This window comes from Coregonus lavaretus (assembly GCF_964263955.1).
Source record: "Coregonus lavaretus genome assembly, chromosome: 24".
NCBI lineage: Eukaryota > Metazoa > Chordata > Actinopteri > Salmoniformes > Salmonidae > Coregonus > Coregonus lavaretus.
In genome coordinates this window covers 35950929-35964524 of record NC_140011.1, presented here as the reverse complement: position 1 = coordinate 35964524, position 13596 = coordinate 35950929, and positions in this window count along the sequence as shown.

Here is a 13596-nt window from a genome sequence, read left to right as displayed (position 1 = left end):
TGTTTGTTCTTATATCATTAACACTTAGCTCTAAGTATAAGCAACTGCAAGCAAACGAGCTGTGATGAGGTAGGCCTATTCGTTCAGCACTTTCAAAATGGACACAGACAGAAATACTGTCACGGATTCAGCCGAGGCTGCCCCTCCTCCTTGCTCGGGCAGGCTTCGGCGTTCGTCGTCACCGGAGTACTAGCTGCTACCGATCTATGTCTCTGTGTTCGACTTGTTCTGTCTTGATTGTGTACACCTGTTTCCCATTATGTTGTATTGTCTTCCCTATTTAACCCTCTGTCTTACACTGTGTGTTGTGTGTGATTGTATTTGTTATCGGCAGTCGTTAGTGTGCGGGTTATTTCCTCCCTGTGTGGAGATTGTGTATTCTCAGTTTACTTTCTAGTAAAGTACGTTTTCGGATCAGCTCTGTGTCCTGCGTTTGACTTCGCCCACCGCATTTCACTGACGCCTTTGACAAATACAGATAGATTCAGACAGAGAGAGAGAGACGCGGTTAGCCTGCCATTTAAAGTATTTTATTAGGCCTATGTGGTCTAAAATACAATTTTATAAACACTATATCGATGCACAGACAGCGCATTGCACAAACAAAAAAACTCTCGCAATAACAACTGGAATTACATGGGTCTATTACTGAACTTTTTGTTGGATGACCTTTCAAAGCGTATTTTCCCAGTCGGAGACAGTTTTTTCAGAGTTCCCAGTTGTCTTGAACTCACTGAAGTCTGAGATTTCCCAGTTCCGAGTTTCCAGTTGTTTTGAACCGAGCAGAGGTCATTCTGGATTGACAGCATGGCCAATGTATTCAACCTTTTCCGGCCCATTGTGTTGTGAGTGAATGTTTATCCTTTTAAGCTTGGAAAAGAGACCATTTCAGACGGATGTTTTAAATCCTTAAACCCAGACTTGGACCACACACCCTCTCCACTGTCACGGTTTCGGCCGAGGCGGCCCCTCCTCCTTGTTCTGGCAGGTTTCGTCGGTCGTCGTCTCCGGAGTACTAGCTGCCACCGTTCTATGTTTCTTGTTTGATTGGTTTTGTCTGTTTGTCACACCTGTTTTGTGTTATGTCTCATTAAGCACCCTATTTAGTTCCTTGTTGTTAGTTAGGTGTTGTGTGTAATTGTTCCTTGTCGTGTTGCTGCGCTACCTGGATTTTGGTGCGCTGTTTTGTAGCTTACCTCCTTGTTTGTTTTAGGAGAAGATTACGCACTTGTTTAGTGCGCCTGTTTGTGTACGCCTGTGCGCGCTTTTTTCGCCTCCGGGCTGGTTTTGGATTATTGTTGTGTAATCTACTAAAGTATTTTGTTGGACTTTACTTCTGCGTCCTGCGCCTGATTCCACACCACACCTACCTACAGCAACTCTTGACATCCACAGAATAGCAGGCTGGGCAAGCAAAATAGTGACATTGATTCCTTCCAAACTACTCATTGTTGAATTTACGATTTACGACTTGTTGTGTAATGTTTATATCCAATGGCCGATGAGCACCGATACCTTTTATGTGGTCCTCTGTAGCTCAGCTGGTAGAGCACGGCGCTTGTAACGCCAAGGTAGTGGGTTCGATCCCCGGGACCACCCATATACAAAAATGTATGCACGCATGACTGTAAGTCGCTTTGGATAAAAGCGTCTGCTAAATGGCATATTATTATTATTATTATTATTATTATTTATCTATAATTCATCTTCATATGACAAGGATTGAAGAGGATTTGCCAGTAGATTGTCGACGTGATTCATAATGATGACTGCTTGTCTAGCTTGCTAGCTAAGATTTTGAAAGTAACATGATCAGTCCAATCAAAGCTATGGTAGATATAATGTGATTTGATGTCATTTCATCTGTAGCCAATGACCTTAAGCCTTCTTTGACGGGCACTTCTAATGTAAATCTATGGCAGCACCCAAGGGGGCTTGAACTGCTATCTCTCCCTGTAGATTATGTGGTGACGTAGTGTCCCCATGAGTGACAGAACACTGAGCCAATCACGGCGCAACTAGAGAAGATTACCAACGCCTACGCTCTCTATATTCTGCTGGCTGCCCCTCCACCACAGAAAGCACTGAGCTAGGCTGAAACACCTGCATTTTGGAGCTGCCTTTGAGAAGACGCTTTTGAGAGTGGAAAATGAGTTTTCACACATTGCTGTGGAAGCTCCTAAAGTTAGGGCAAGTGTGTAGGCTGTGAGAACAGTCGGCATAGCCTGGAGTGCACAGTTGAATGTGCTGAGGATGTTGGCTATTGTCCATTTTCCATCTTCGGGGGGAACCGGGGTGTCAGTCATTTTCTTCACCAGGAACTCACGAGCCACAGTATATTCAGATTCAACCACATCAGTTCCAGCTAATACCAGGAGAGGGGTTACCTTTGATGGGTCCAGGAAATTATCATCTGCCTCTGGGTTCAAAGCAGCCAGTGCGCCAATGAGCTCGCTACTGCGCACTCCAAAACGCGCATTCATCTCTCCTTGCACAGCATCGATAACACTGTAAAACAATCTCATGAACTCAGTCTTTTCATCTATGTCACTTTGTGGCTGACCAACTGTTTCTTCAACTGCAAATCCGCAGAGGTTCTTATTAATTGTGCGTCTTCTCTTGCTTGGACCAGGGTCGGTGGCCGATGCTGGAGGAGCACATAGATCCCACAGTGCAGAAAACTCGTTTTCTGAGCGTAGTGTCTTCACGCAGTCAGAAGCGCTGTTCACAAGTGTCACCGCAGTGAACAAGTCCATATCTTCGGCCTGTAGTAGTCTGTTAGGCGGCTCGAAAAGTGACAACAGTTTCATAACAAGGTGCGCAATGAAAAGAAAACTGCGCTGCGTAATGGCACGAAGCAGCCCCGTAGCCTCGACGCGCACCTCCGCTCCAAGGCCTCGTGTGTTTTCCACCTCGGTCAGTAATGTGGATATGTCGTGAAAACTCTTTACCACAACTTTGATCGTTGCCAAGTGGCCAGTCCATCTATGGTCCAAGAGACGTTTCAGGGGGATCGCCTTTGTACAGAATAGCCACGGTTAGCTTCCTGATGAAGTTGTACAGCATGTTGCAAACTCCAAAAAAATAATCGACAGCTGCTTCACTGGACATGGCATGAATCACAACCAGATGAAGTTGGTGATTAAAGCAGTGAATATATGGTATGTTACGATCCAGCTGGTTTTGGAGCAATTTCTGCACACCACCATGCCTGCCAGACATGAGTGATGCGCCATCATAAACTTGACTCAGGATTTTGTCCGTGCTAAGTCCGGCGCTGGTGAGCTCATCAATGATGACACCTGTCAGAGCCTCTGCATCACCTTTCTCAGATGTGGCCATTACCAAGAGGCGCTCACACAGACCATCGTTTTTCGAACCAGGATCTCTAGTGGCACAGCTAGCACTGCGATGCAGTGCCTTAGACCACTGCACCACTCGGGAGGACATTATCTCCACGTAACGGCAATTAATTCACCACTAAAAACTCCAGCATATCAATTTCAGCTGACATGTATCTGTTCTCTCTACGTTTTTCTGAATCTCTCCACATTGCTTCACAGGCTAAATGTTATTTTGAAGCTGCATGCTTATTTAAGCCCTTGCCTGTTCCAATTGCATGTTTCCAATCATTAAATCCCTTAATGGAGAAGGTCGAGTCCGATGATACAGATTTGAATTTCCTGCAGGCATAACAAAATGCGGAGTCCTTTTCCACCGAGTACTCAAGCCAGTCCCTGTTCAAATACCAGCTAGAGTAAAATGATCGTTTTTTTGAACCAAACATTTTGACTGGATATTTCCTCAACACAACCTGTCTGGGTTTGTCCATGCCGAGGTCACTCACACCCAATGATTCAACAGGCAGTTGTGGCCCAAATGCTGCCCCAGTCGCGGTTGCACTTGACCTGCAGGTCCTGCCAGGCCCAGGGTCGGCCTCCACGGAGCTACTAGCATCAGGCTCAGACTGTCGTCCAGGGTCTCCTTCTCCAACTACAACATCAGGAGGCGTCGGTGTCGTATCCAATTTGGCAGAGGAGACTGTTGGTGGGCTTTTCAACCACTTACGGATATCCATGACGAACTGAAGCGAGTAAGCCTGGCGAAAACTCATCCAGCTTTCAAAAATGCGCGGTAACTGTTGAGCGGCTACACTGACGTAGGCTACGTCACGTACGTAGCCTAACTTTCTTTTTATTAAGGCCGTGATAGGCTGTTGAAGTGTAGATTCCCATCAATCAAACAAAATCACACCATTGTTTCTTTATATTTTTAATGTTTTAATGATAAAGAATGCAACATTAATGCAACACAAAATTAGCAACTATTATAATATAAAAGTAAAGTAATTTTTTTAAGAGATCTGGGCCTCAAGTGGGGGGGGGCACAAGCATTTTTGGGGGCGGGCCCCCGCCCCCTATGGCCCGCCCATAGCGACGGGTGTGCCATTGCTCAACCTTCTAGAAGGGTAGTGAAAGTTCTCTCTTGTGTTCAGAAGGGACCAGCGGAGTACATTCTGTCTGTGGTAAAATAAATGCACTTGTTGGAACATATCAAGCACCCTAAACCAATCTCGCAACCTGAAACTAAACACAGGTTCATAATAATTGACCTGTGTGCAAGTGTCTGAAAACAGAAATGAGTTAACAGACTTTGTAGCATTCGCACATTCTGAACAACCTAAATGGTAATTCTGGACTATAGACTAAAGACAAGATTTGTAGGGCCTTCAGATCCTCTAGGCCACAGACTTCGTCTTCAACAGCATAACCAGACAGAGAAGATCCACTCAATGCATGTTCCATCTGACATAAAGCCAAACGTATCTTAAGACACTCTTATGGTTTGTTGTTGTGACTCAGAAACAAGGACACAGCACACCAAGAAATGGTCTAGGAGTCATATTTGCAATATTGCATCAGTATTTCTTGAGGTTTTTTCCTCACACGTAATGTTCACAGCGTTTACAGGGCATTTGACACTTCTAGTTATAGTCAGGCAATTTCAGGCCTACCCGGAAATGACTTTTTACAACTCAATCTACACTGAACTAAAATATAAACACAACATGTAAAGTGTTGGTCCATTGTTTCATGAGCTGAAATAAAAGATCCCAGAAATGTTTCATATGCACAAAAAGCTTATTTCTCTAAATTTTTGTGCACAAATTTGTTTACATCCCTGTTAGTGAGCATTTCTCCTTTGCCAAGATAATCCATCCACCTGACAGGTGTGGCATATCAAGAAGCTGATTAAACAGCATGATTATTACACAGGTGCACCTTGTGGTGGGGACAATAAAAGGCCACTCTAAAATGTTCAATTTTGTCACACAACACAATGCCACAGATGTCTCAAGATTTGAGGGAGTGTGCAATTGGCATGCTGACTAGGAATGTCCATCAGAGCTGTTGTTGGAGAAATTAACATTAAATTCTCTGACATCATTTTAGAGAATTTGGCAGTACGTCCAACCGGCCTCACAACCGCAGACTGCATGTAACCACGCCAGCCCAGGACCACCACATCCCGCTTCTTCACCTGCAGGATCGTCTGAGACTAGCCACCCGGACAGCTGTTGGTTTGTACAGCACAACCGAAGAATTTCTGCACACACTGTCAGAAACTGTCTCAGGGAAGGTCATCTGCGTGCTCGTTGTCCTCACCAGGGTCTTGGTTTATGGCGTTGTGTGGGCGAGCGGTTTGCTGATTTCAATGTTGTGAACAGAGTGCCCCATGGTGGCGGTGGGGTTATGGTATTTCAGGCATAAGCTACGGACAACTAACCCAATTGCCTTTTATCAATGTCAATTTGAATGCACAGAGATACCATGATGAGATCCTGAGGCCCATTGTCATGCCATTCATCTGCTGCCATCACCTCATGTTTCAGCATGATAATGCACAGCCCTATATCGCAAGGATCTGTACACAATTCCTGGATGCTGAAAATGTCCCAGTTCTTCCATGGCCTGCATACTCACCAGACATGTTTGGGATGATCTGGATCGACGTGTACGACAGCGTGTTCCAGTTCCCGCCAATTTCCAGCAACTTTGCACAGCCATTGAAGAGTGGGACAACATTCCACAGGCCAAAATCAACAGCCTGAACAACTCTATGCGAAGGAGATGTGTCGCGATGCATGAAGCAAATTGTGGTCACACCAGATACTGACTGGTTGTCTGATCCACGCCCCTACCTTTCTTTTTAAGGTATCTGTAACCAACAGATGCATATATGTACTCATGTGAAATCCATAGATTAAGGCCTAATAAATCTATTTCAATCGACTGATTTCCTTATATGAACTGTAACTCAGTAAAATCTTTGAAATTGTTGTATGTTGCATTTATATTTTTGTTCAGTGTAGATTGTGTCATGCCTTTATCGATCTAATATATTGTTTACTAGACCTACTACTTGGTACCTCTGTTTTGTTCTGTTCGCATTAATTCATTCATTCAATCATTCACTTTCGCAGTTGTGTCTGTATTCTAAGCCAAACTACTATTCAGTATTTTTGTTTTCATGCATGTATAACTAGGCTACTATTTTCAGCATTTAGTTTGCATTATTTTGGTAAGACAGCTGTGTGTACGGCTGCATTCACATAGGCTGCTTGTAATAGGTTAATTTCCCATCTAAACGGAATTGCTGTAGGGCACAGTGCATTGTGCTGATACAGCGCAGCAGAGATATGCTACAGACTTCAAAAGCACTCAGTGATCTTGGAGTCTCTGCATTTGGACTTTATGTTTATTATGGTATAGCGTGATTATATAAGCAGAATTCAGTATAATTCGAATGCAAGAATGTAACAATTTTCAACTGCCCCCTTATGGCCAGGTCTGACACACAAACACACACACACAAAAAGACCCCACAAGAGTCTGATGCTTTCACACTTTCACTTTCCACTTCTTAGAAATCATGTGGTGTCCAAGACAGCGTTGCTGATAATGCCGTGATGATAAGAAGTCCGCTTACACTGTTCTTTGATTATAAAGATTTATTGTATCAAAGTTCACAGTATTAATTTACAGATATCTGCAGTTATATCTGGAGAGAAACGGCCAATCTGTTGATCCAATATGTTGTCTCTCTCCCAGTCCTTTGTTTAAGACACAGTATTTATATCCAATGTAACGTAATATGGCGTGATTTTAATAAACCAATCCCCGGCTTTCACATATCTCCAAATGTCCTCTATTCCAAGAAACCTATGTAGCAATGCTTTTCCAAATGCTTCAGCAAAGCAGAGTAAAGTTCATCTATTACACCATTTGCAAACATCAGCAAAATCAATAGACCTTCAGACACTACATATTTCCCCCCTTCGAGACTAATTAAGTCTCGAAAACAAAAAGAATAGAATTATGACAAATAACAATTTTTGTTCTTGAGTAACTTTAGCAATAAACCAAAATTTATGGAGAGTAAACACATGTTTATATAGACACATTTTTGTATGGGGTGTAAATAAATTGTTATGGAGTGTAAGAGCGAAAAACCTGTCTGGCAGCTTTCATTCCAAATATCCATCAGTCAATCAAGACAGGAAAATTCTCTCACGGCCCCTCTGCCCTAGGCGACCACCTAAGTACTCCAGATCAATTTATAAATCTTTATCAATGCATTTTAAGCTATGATGCAATTGAATACACATGAAAACCTCAGAAAACAAAATACAATCAAAAATGTCCACATTCAGGCTGGTCGACCCATCGGACCCTCCTGTGGATTCTCTCTGTCCCTGCCTAGACCCAATATCCCTAAGCTTCAACGAAATAAACAAAAACATCTGAGGTCCCCACATGTACCCAACAACAGAAAACATAATTCTTCAAAAATTAATACAGAAAGAATATAACACTGGAATGTAGTCCACTACACTGCAGCTCCTCCACAGTGTCGACTTTCAATGCGACGTCGATGATGGAATCTGAACATTTCCACACCTTCCTTGTTCCACTTCTTCCAGTCCATTCATATTGTCCATGTTTGAGTATTTGAGTCCCTCTACATATTCCCCCATATGCTTCTGGAAGAAAAGAAAAGACCAAACAGTATCTTTTGCAAAACAACACATTCAAATTAAAACATCAATATCAGCAATAATATAAGAATTCAAAAAATGATATGAATTCCATTTCCCCCCTTTGATTCATAAGAAAACACTAAATATCACAATAATATAATTATCCCACTATCAGATATTCAACATTTCCTATAATTATTTCAACCCTAGTTTTCATAACATTTTAGTCTGACTTTTTCAAATGTTTTCTTTCTCTAATTTTTTCAAAAACCATTTTACTGATTTATTTACAAAACTCTTTCCCATTTTCTGAGGATATTAAATTGGGAAATTCCCACTTGCTGATGACTTCTTTACACAACAACTTTGCAACCGACTGAGCATATTTTAGCTTAGTTGGACATCTTATGCACCTCTTGGTATATGAATGTAACCAAGAATAACAGTCAAACATTATTTTTCAGACAGATTATGCACCTGCCTATGACATAGTCAACCTATTCAAGAAAATATGGTTCCCAAAAATCCTACTCCTTTGTGATCTTTATCCTAATCTCCCCTCTTGCAACATTAGCTAACCCATAGCTTCCTAAATCATCATGGTTTCTCCAAAACAATAATTGATTGAAAGTCCTTCAATTTCTGGTTCAATCCCTTGGATTGCTTCATCTTTCAATGGATACTGATTCTTCCAAGGAGGTCTGGCTCCTGGTCGAAGTTCAACTTTCACCTCGATTGGGCTGATTTCATAAATCCAATATCAGTACTACTTTGATATCTCAAACATTCTTGAACCTTTTGCAACATCTTCTCTTTAATAGGGTCTGAATCCATCTTCACACTGCAAATAGATTTGTGTGTTATCCGTACAGCTTGTGGCTCTCCTTGTCCTTCAGCCGAAATCATCATTTTGAGAAATCGGTGATCTTCACTCCTCCAAATCCCTGTCCTAATTAGTTGATTTGACATAGTGAGATGTGTAACCTCTTCAGGCTGAACACAGATAAAAGCAGCTCCGTTATCCGCCATCACTTCCAATGGTCGTTTGTTTACTTTCACCTCAATTGTTGGATCTTTTTCCGGTCCTGATGCTACCAGCTGACACCCCCCTTTCGGATCTTCTGGGCACCTCTAGAATCCTTGCTTCGGGCCCCTATAAGGGTTCACCGGTCCTCCAGATGATCTTCACTTGCTCCTGTATCTTCCTCTGAAATTCTTTCTTTCCAGAAACGATCTATGGATATGAAACAACTTGTACCACTAGTTGTGGCTGGTACAGTTGCATTTGACCTTGTTCAGTTGAAGCTGTGGCAGTGATTGTTGATTTGGTTCACACTGATTCTTCATAACCAAAGCTTTTCTTATCCTTCTTATTCTCTACCAGTTGTATTTGATTGAGTTTTCTGAGAGTTTCTTGGTCCTGTTCTTTCTGGTTGTGTTCCTTTTTCCGGTACAGATCCACTTGATGGGCTATATGATCTGTATAGACACCTTTTGTCATGCTTCCAAGTCCAACCACCTCTGCCAGTTTGCTCCTTACCGGTAAGGGCAGTCCCATCTGTAGTTTAGCTCTCAAGATTGACTGCTCAATTTGACTCACATCTGGATCATTTCCGGTAATATTTCTCCACACTTGATGAACTCTTGACACGTAGGCTCTCGGATTTTCTTGTTGTCCTAGTGGGTCAATCAGAATGTTGTCAGGATGCACATTTGTTGGAAACGTATCTCTCAGTGCTCTCCACAGCCGATTTCTACTTGCAGCCAACAATTCAGGGTCGTTCACTGCAGTCCCCACATATCTATTCAGTCCAGCTCTCTGAAAAATTTATTCCATGCCTGGAATCCCAAGGAGATTAGCCAAAAGTCTCTTAATGTCTCCTATGGCAGACTGTGTTCCCACCGTAATTTCTTCCAACTTTGAAATCCAAGGATATGCTCCATCTTGAAGAGTAGGCAGTTTCTCAAGTATATTTGACATATCGGTATTCTGCAAAGGCTTATATTCTAGGTTTTGTCCTCGAATGATCACCGGCATAATTTTCTTACTAGTGCCCTCTTTTCTTGGCCTCAATGTATATTTATTCTCAGATTCTTGGGATTCTTTTCTCAGCAGCTTCTTTTTCTTTATCTTCAGCTTCTGGAGTTGTTCCTCCAGTTTTTTCACTTCTTCTAAACTAGTCACTTTATCCAGGCATGAGACGCATCGGTCTATATCTCTTTCTATTTCTTCTGTGCTAGTCATTGTAGGATAAAATCCTCTTGAATATGAAGCACCTTTAATCTCCAAATCTTCATCGTTGTCTCCATCTTCATTTTCATCAGAACTCGAATCACTTGTATTCTTCTTCTTCCAACTTCCATCACCCCTTCTTTCCGCTCTGGCCAACCTCTGTCTGATGACAGGGTCATATCCACCCATGATCTCTTCTGAATCACTCTGATCATCATCATCATCATCATCATCATCATCATCATAAAGTTCCATCCTCCTGAACCTCGCTCTACCCTTAGTTTCCAGACATCTCGTTTTCTTCCTGCTTTTGGGGTTTGGATTAATCTTTATGGTCGTTTCTGCTTGTCCTCTCTCTATTATTTGTTCATCTTCATCTCTGATGCAATAGTCACCCTCCTGAATGATCACTGGAAGCTGAGGATAAACGTCCTTAAACTTGGCTTCTTTCTCATAAGGTGGGGGTGTTTTTGCTGAATCCATATGTGAGAAAGGTGTATTGACTTCTGCAATTACTTTTTCTGTCACCTTCACCTCTTTTGCCATTTTCTCTGTACCTCTGTCTCTCTTATCTTTTGTATCTTTTATCAGTTTTTGTCCTTCATTTTCAAACAGCTTAAGAACACCCAGCTCTCTTTGTCTTTTTTCTTTGCGTAGTTTTCCTTTCTTCCCCTTCTTTTGATCTGCCTTATACGTGGATACAAGCACTTGCATTATCTTGATGACGTCTGGGTTAAGAGTCCCTTCCACTGGCCATGGTTGTTCAATGTCAGGCCAACGTTTATTCAATTTTTCGGATAATCTTGCTATACCATTAACTAGAGGATTACTATTCTGTACTACATCAAGAGGAGTAATTGCTTTTGTAGTTTTTATGTCCTTTTTCCCCATTGTAACGACTCTGTTATGTGTTTCCCAATTTTTTTATTTATAGTTTTATTAACATTTTTTTATATATTTTTTTATTTTATTTTTTATTTTATTTTTTTAATTAAAAATAATTAATCAATTAATTAATCAATATATCAATTTATTTTATGAATTTTATTTTACCAAATTATTGATTAGTGGCAGTCTTACCACATCCGATCAGGAAAAGTAAAGGAAAGTAGTCAACTTCCGAGCAATCCAAAAATAAAAGACCTCTAATCCTGCAACACTACAGCACTCACAAACCAATTGCTTAATAAGCACCCAATTACCTTAATTTTACAGAATAATGTCAATGCTGGATTTCCAACACAACTCTAATTAAAACAAGTCATTCACAAAAACTCTAATGTGCAATTATCAATTACATCAATTCATCAGTCTGTTGCCAAGTTCCTGCGAAATGGTCACAACATGAAATATCCTATATATACACAATGTATGTATTATATCCTGTAAGGGAAAGTAGGTTTTGTGGATAAGAACAGTACTGGCCTTGATTGGACTGGGTTGTTGTCGCTGATGTACTGGTCAGCACCTCCTCTCTCTCTCTCTCTCTCTCTCTCTGTCTCCTCCTTCTCGTCTCTCATATGACAGAAAAACAAAAGGAACAGACAACAATTTAGTATTTTATGCATACTTATATTCACATTCACGCTAAGAAATAAGCAAACAGCTTAACTCAGGAATATTATAAATAGCTCAATAACATTTTATTTTATTTATTTATTTTATTATTATTATTTTTAATCCGTCAATATATCTCTCATTCACCAACTCAACCGATATCAACCAAACAGTTTCACAGTCAAGCAACAGTTAATTCAACAAACAGAACACTCCACTTGTGTGCAAGTCTCTGTCTGCTCCCTCTCTGTCTACGTAACTCTAAACTCATAAAATCCTATGCGTGCGCAGTTCAGTCACCAATGCGATTTCAGAGTGAAAGGAACAACAGAGTAGACAGACCCGCTGTCGCTCCGTTCTCTCCTCCCATAGACAAACAATAACACTTAACAAAACTCACAAACGAACACGGAACACATAGAACATAGAACACAAATCCCACTTCCAAGTTTGTTATCTTCACTTATCGTAATCTGCAGATTTATAGTTATGTTGTTATCAATTACAAAACATCTCTATACACTCTTAAAAAAAAGTCCTCCCTGTAGGCTCATGATTAGTTAGTAAACGTTCTCTTTTTATAGAGACTCATATGATTTTTTAACTTATTGTCCTTCCAGGGGGTTCATAGTTTATATAGTTAACAATTATTAACGTTCTCACAAACAGAGACTCATAAGGTTTTTAACCTTAACTTCATTCTAGGGGCTTAACTTTATTCTAGGGGCTTAACTTCTTACAAAAATCCCTGTTCTTAACCAAAATATATATATATATATATATATATATATATATATATATATATATATATATATATATATATATATATATGTGTGTATAAATCTCTAACATAGATTTTATCCTAACATGAGTCGACACACAGTTTAAACACAACAGAGACGTCTTTATTTTATTATTTTTCTCTCTCCCACACACACACACACACATAGGCTCTCTTCCTCTCACACACACACAATTCAAGAGGAATGCATCCGTTCATACAATACACTAAGCATGCTACCCTCGCTCCTTATTTCTCATTGTTCCTTCCTAAATTTGTGCTACCTCGAGTTGCAGATATTCAATGAGAGGTTACTTCGAACATATACTTCGTCAACTATATTCCGAGAGGTAACATGCAATTGAATGTATCTTCCACAAACTCACAGTTCCCAGAACTGACCCGAAAGTCAACCTAGTGACTCTCCTAGGATTTATGGCCCATCTTAATGATCGCCTCGTTTGAGGGCTTCCTTATTTTTTATTTTATTTTTATTTCACCTTTATTTAACCAGGTAAGCCAGTTGAGAACAGGTTCTCATTTACAACTGCGACCTGGCCAAGATAAAGCAAAGTAGTGCAATAAAAACAACACAGAGTTACATATGGGGTAAAAAAAAAACATAAAGTCAGAAATACAACAGAAAATATATATACAGTGTGTGCAAATGTAGCAAGTTATGGAGGTAAGGCAATAAATAGGCTATAGTGCAGAATAATTACAATAGTATTAACACTGGAATGCTAGATGTGCAAGAGATGATGTGCAAATAGAGATACTGGGGTGCAAAAGAGCAAAATAAATAACAATATAGGGATGAGGTAGTTGGGTGGGCTAATTTCAGATGGGCTGTGTACAGGTGCAGTGATCGGTAAGGTGCTCTGACAACTGATGCTTAAAGTTATTGAGGGAGATAAGAGTCTCCAGCTTCAGAGATTTTTGCAATTCGTTCCAGTCATTGGCAGCAGAGAACTGGAAGGAATG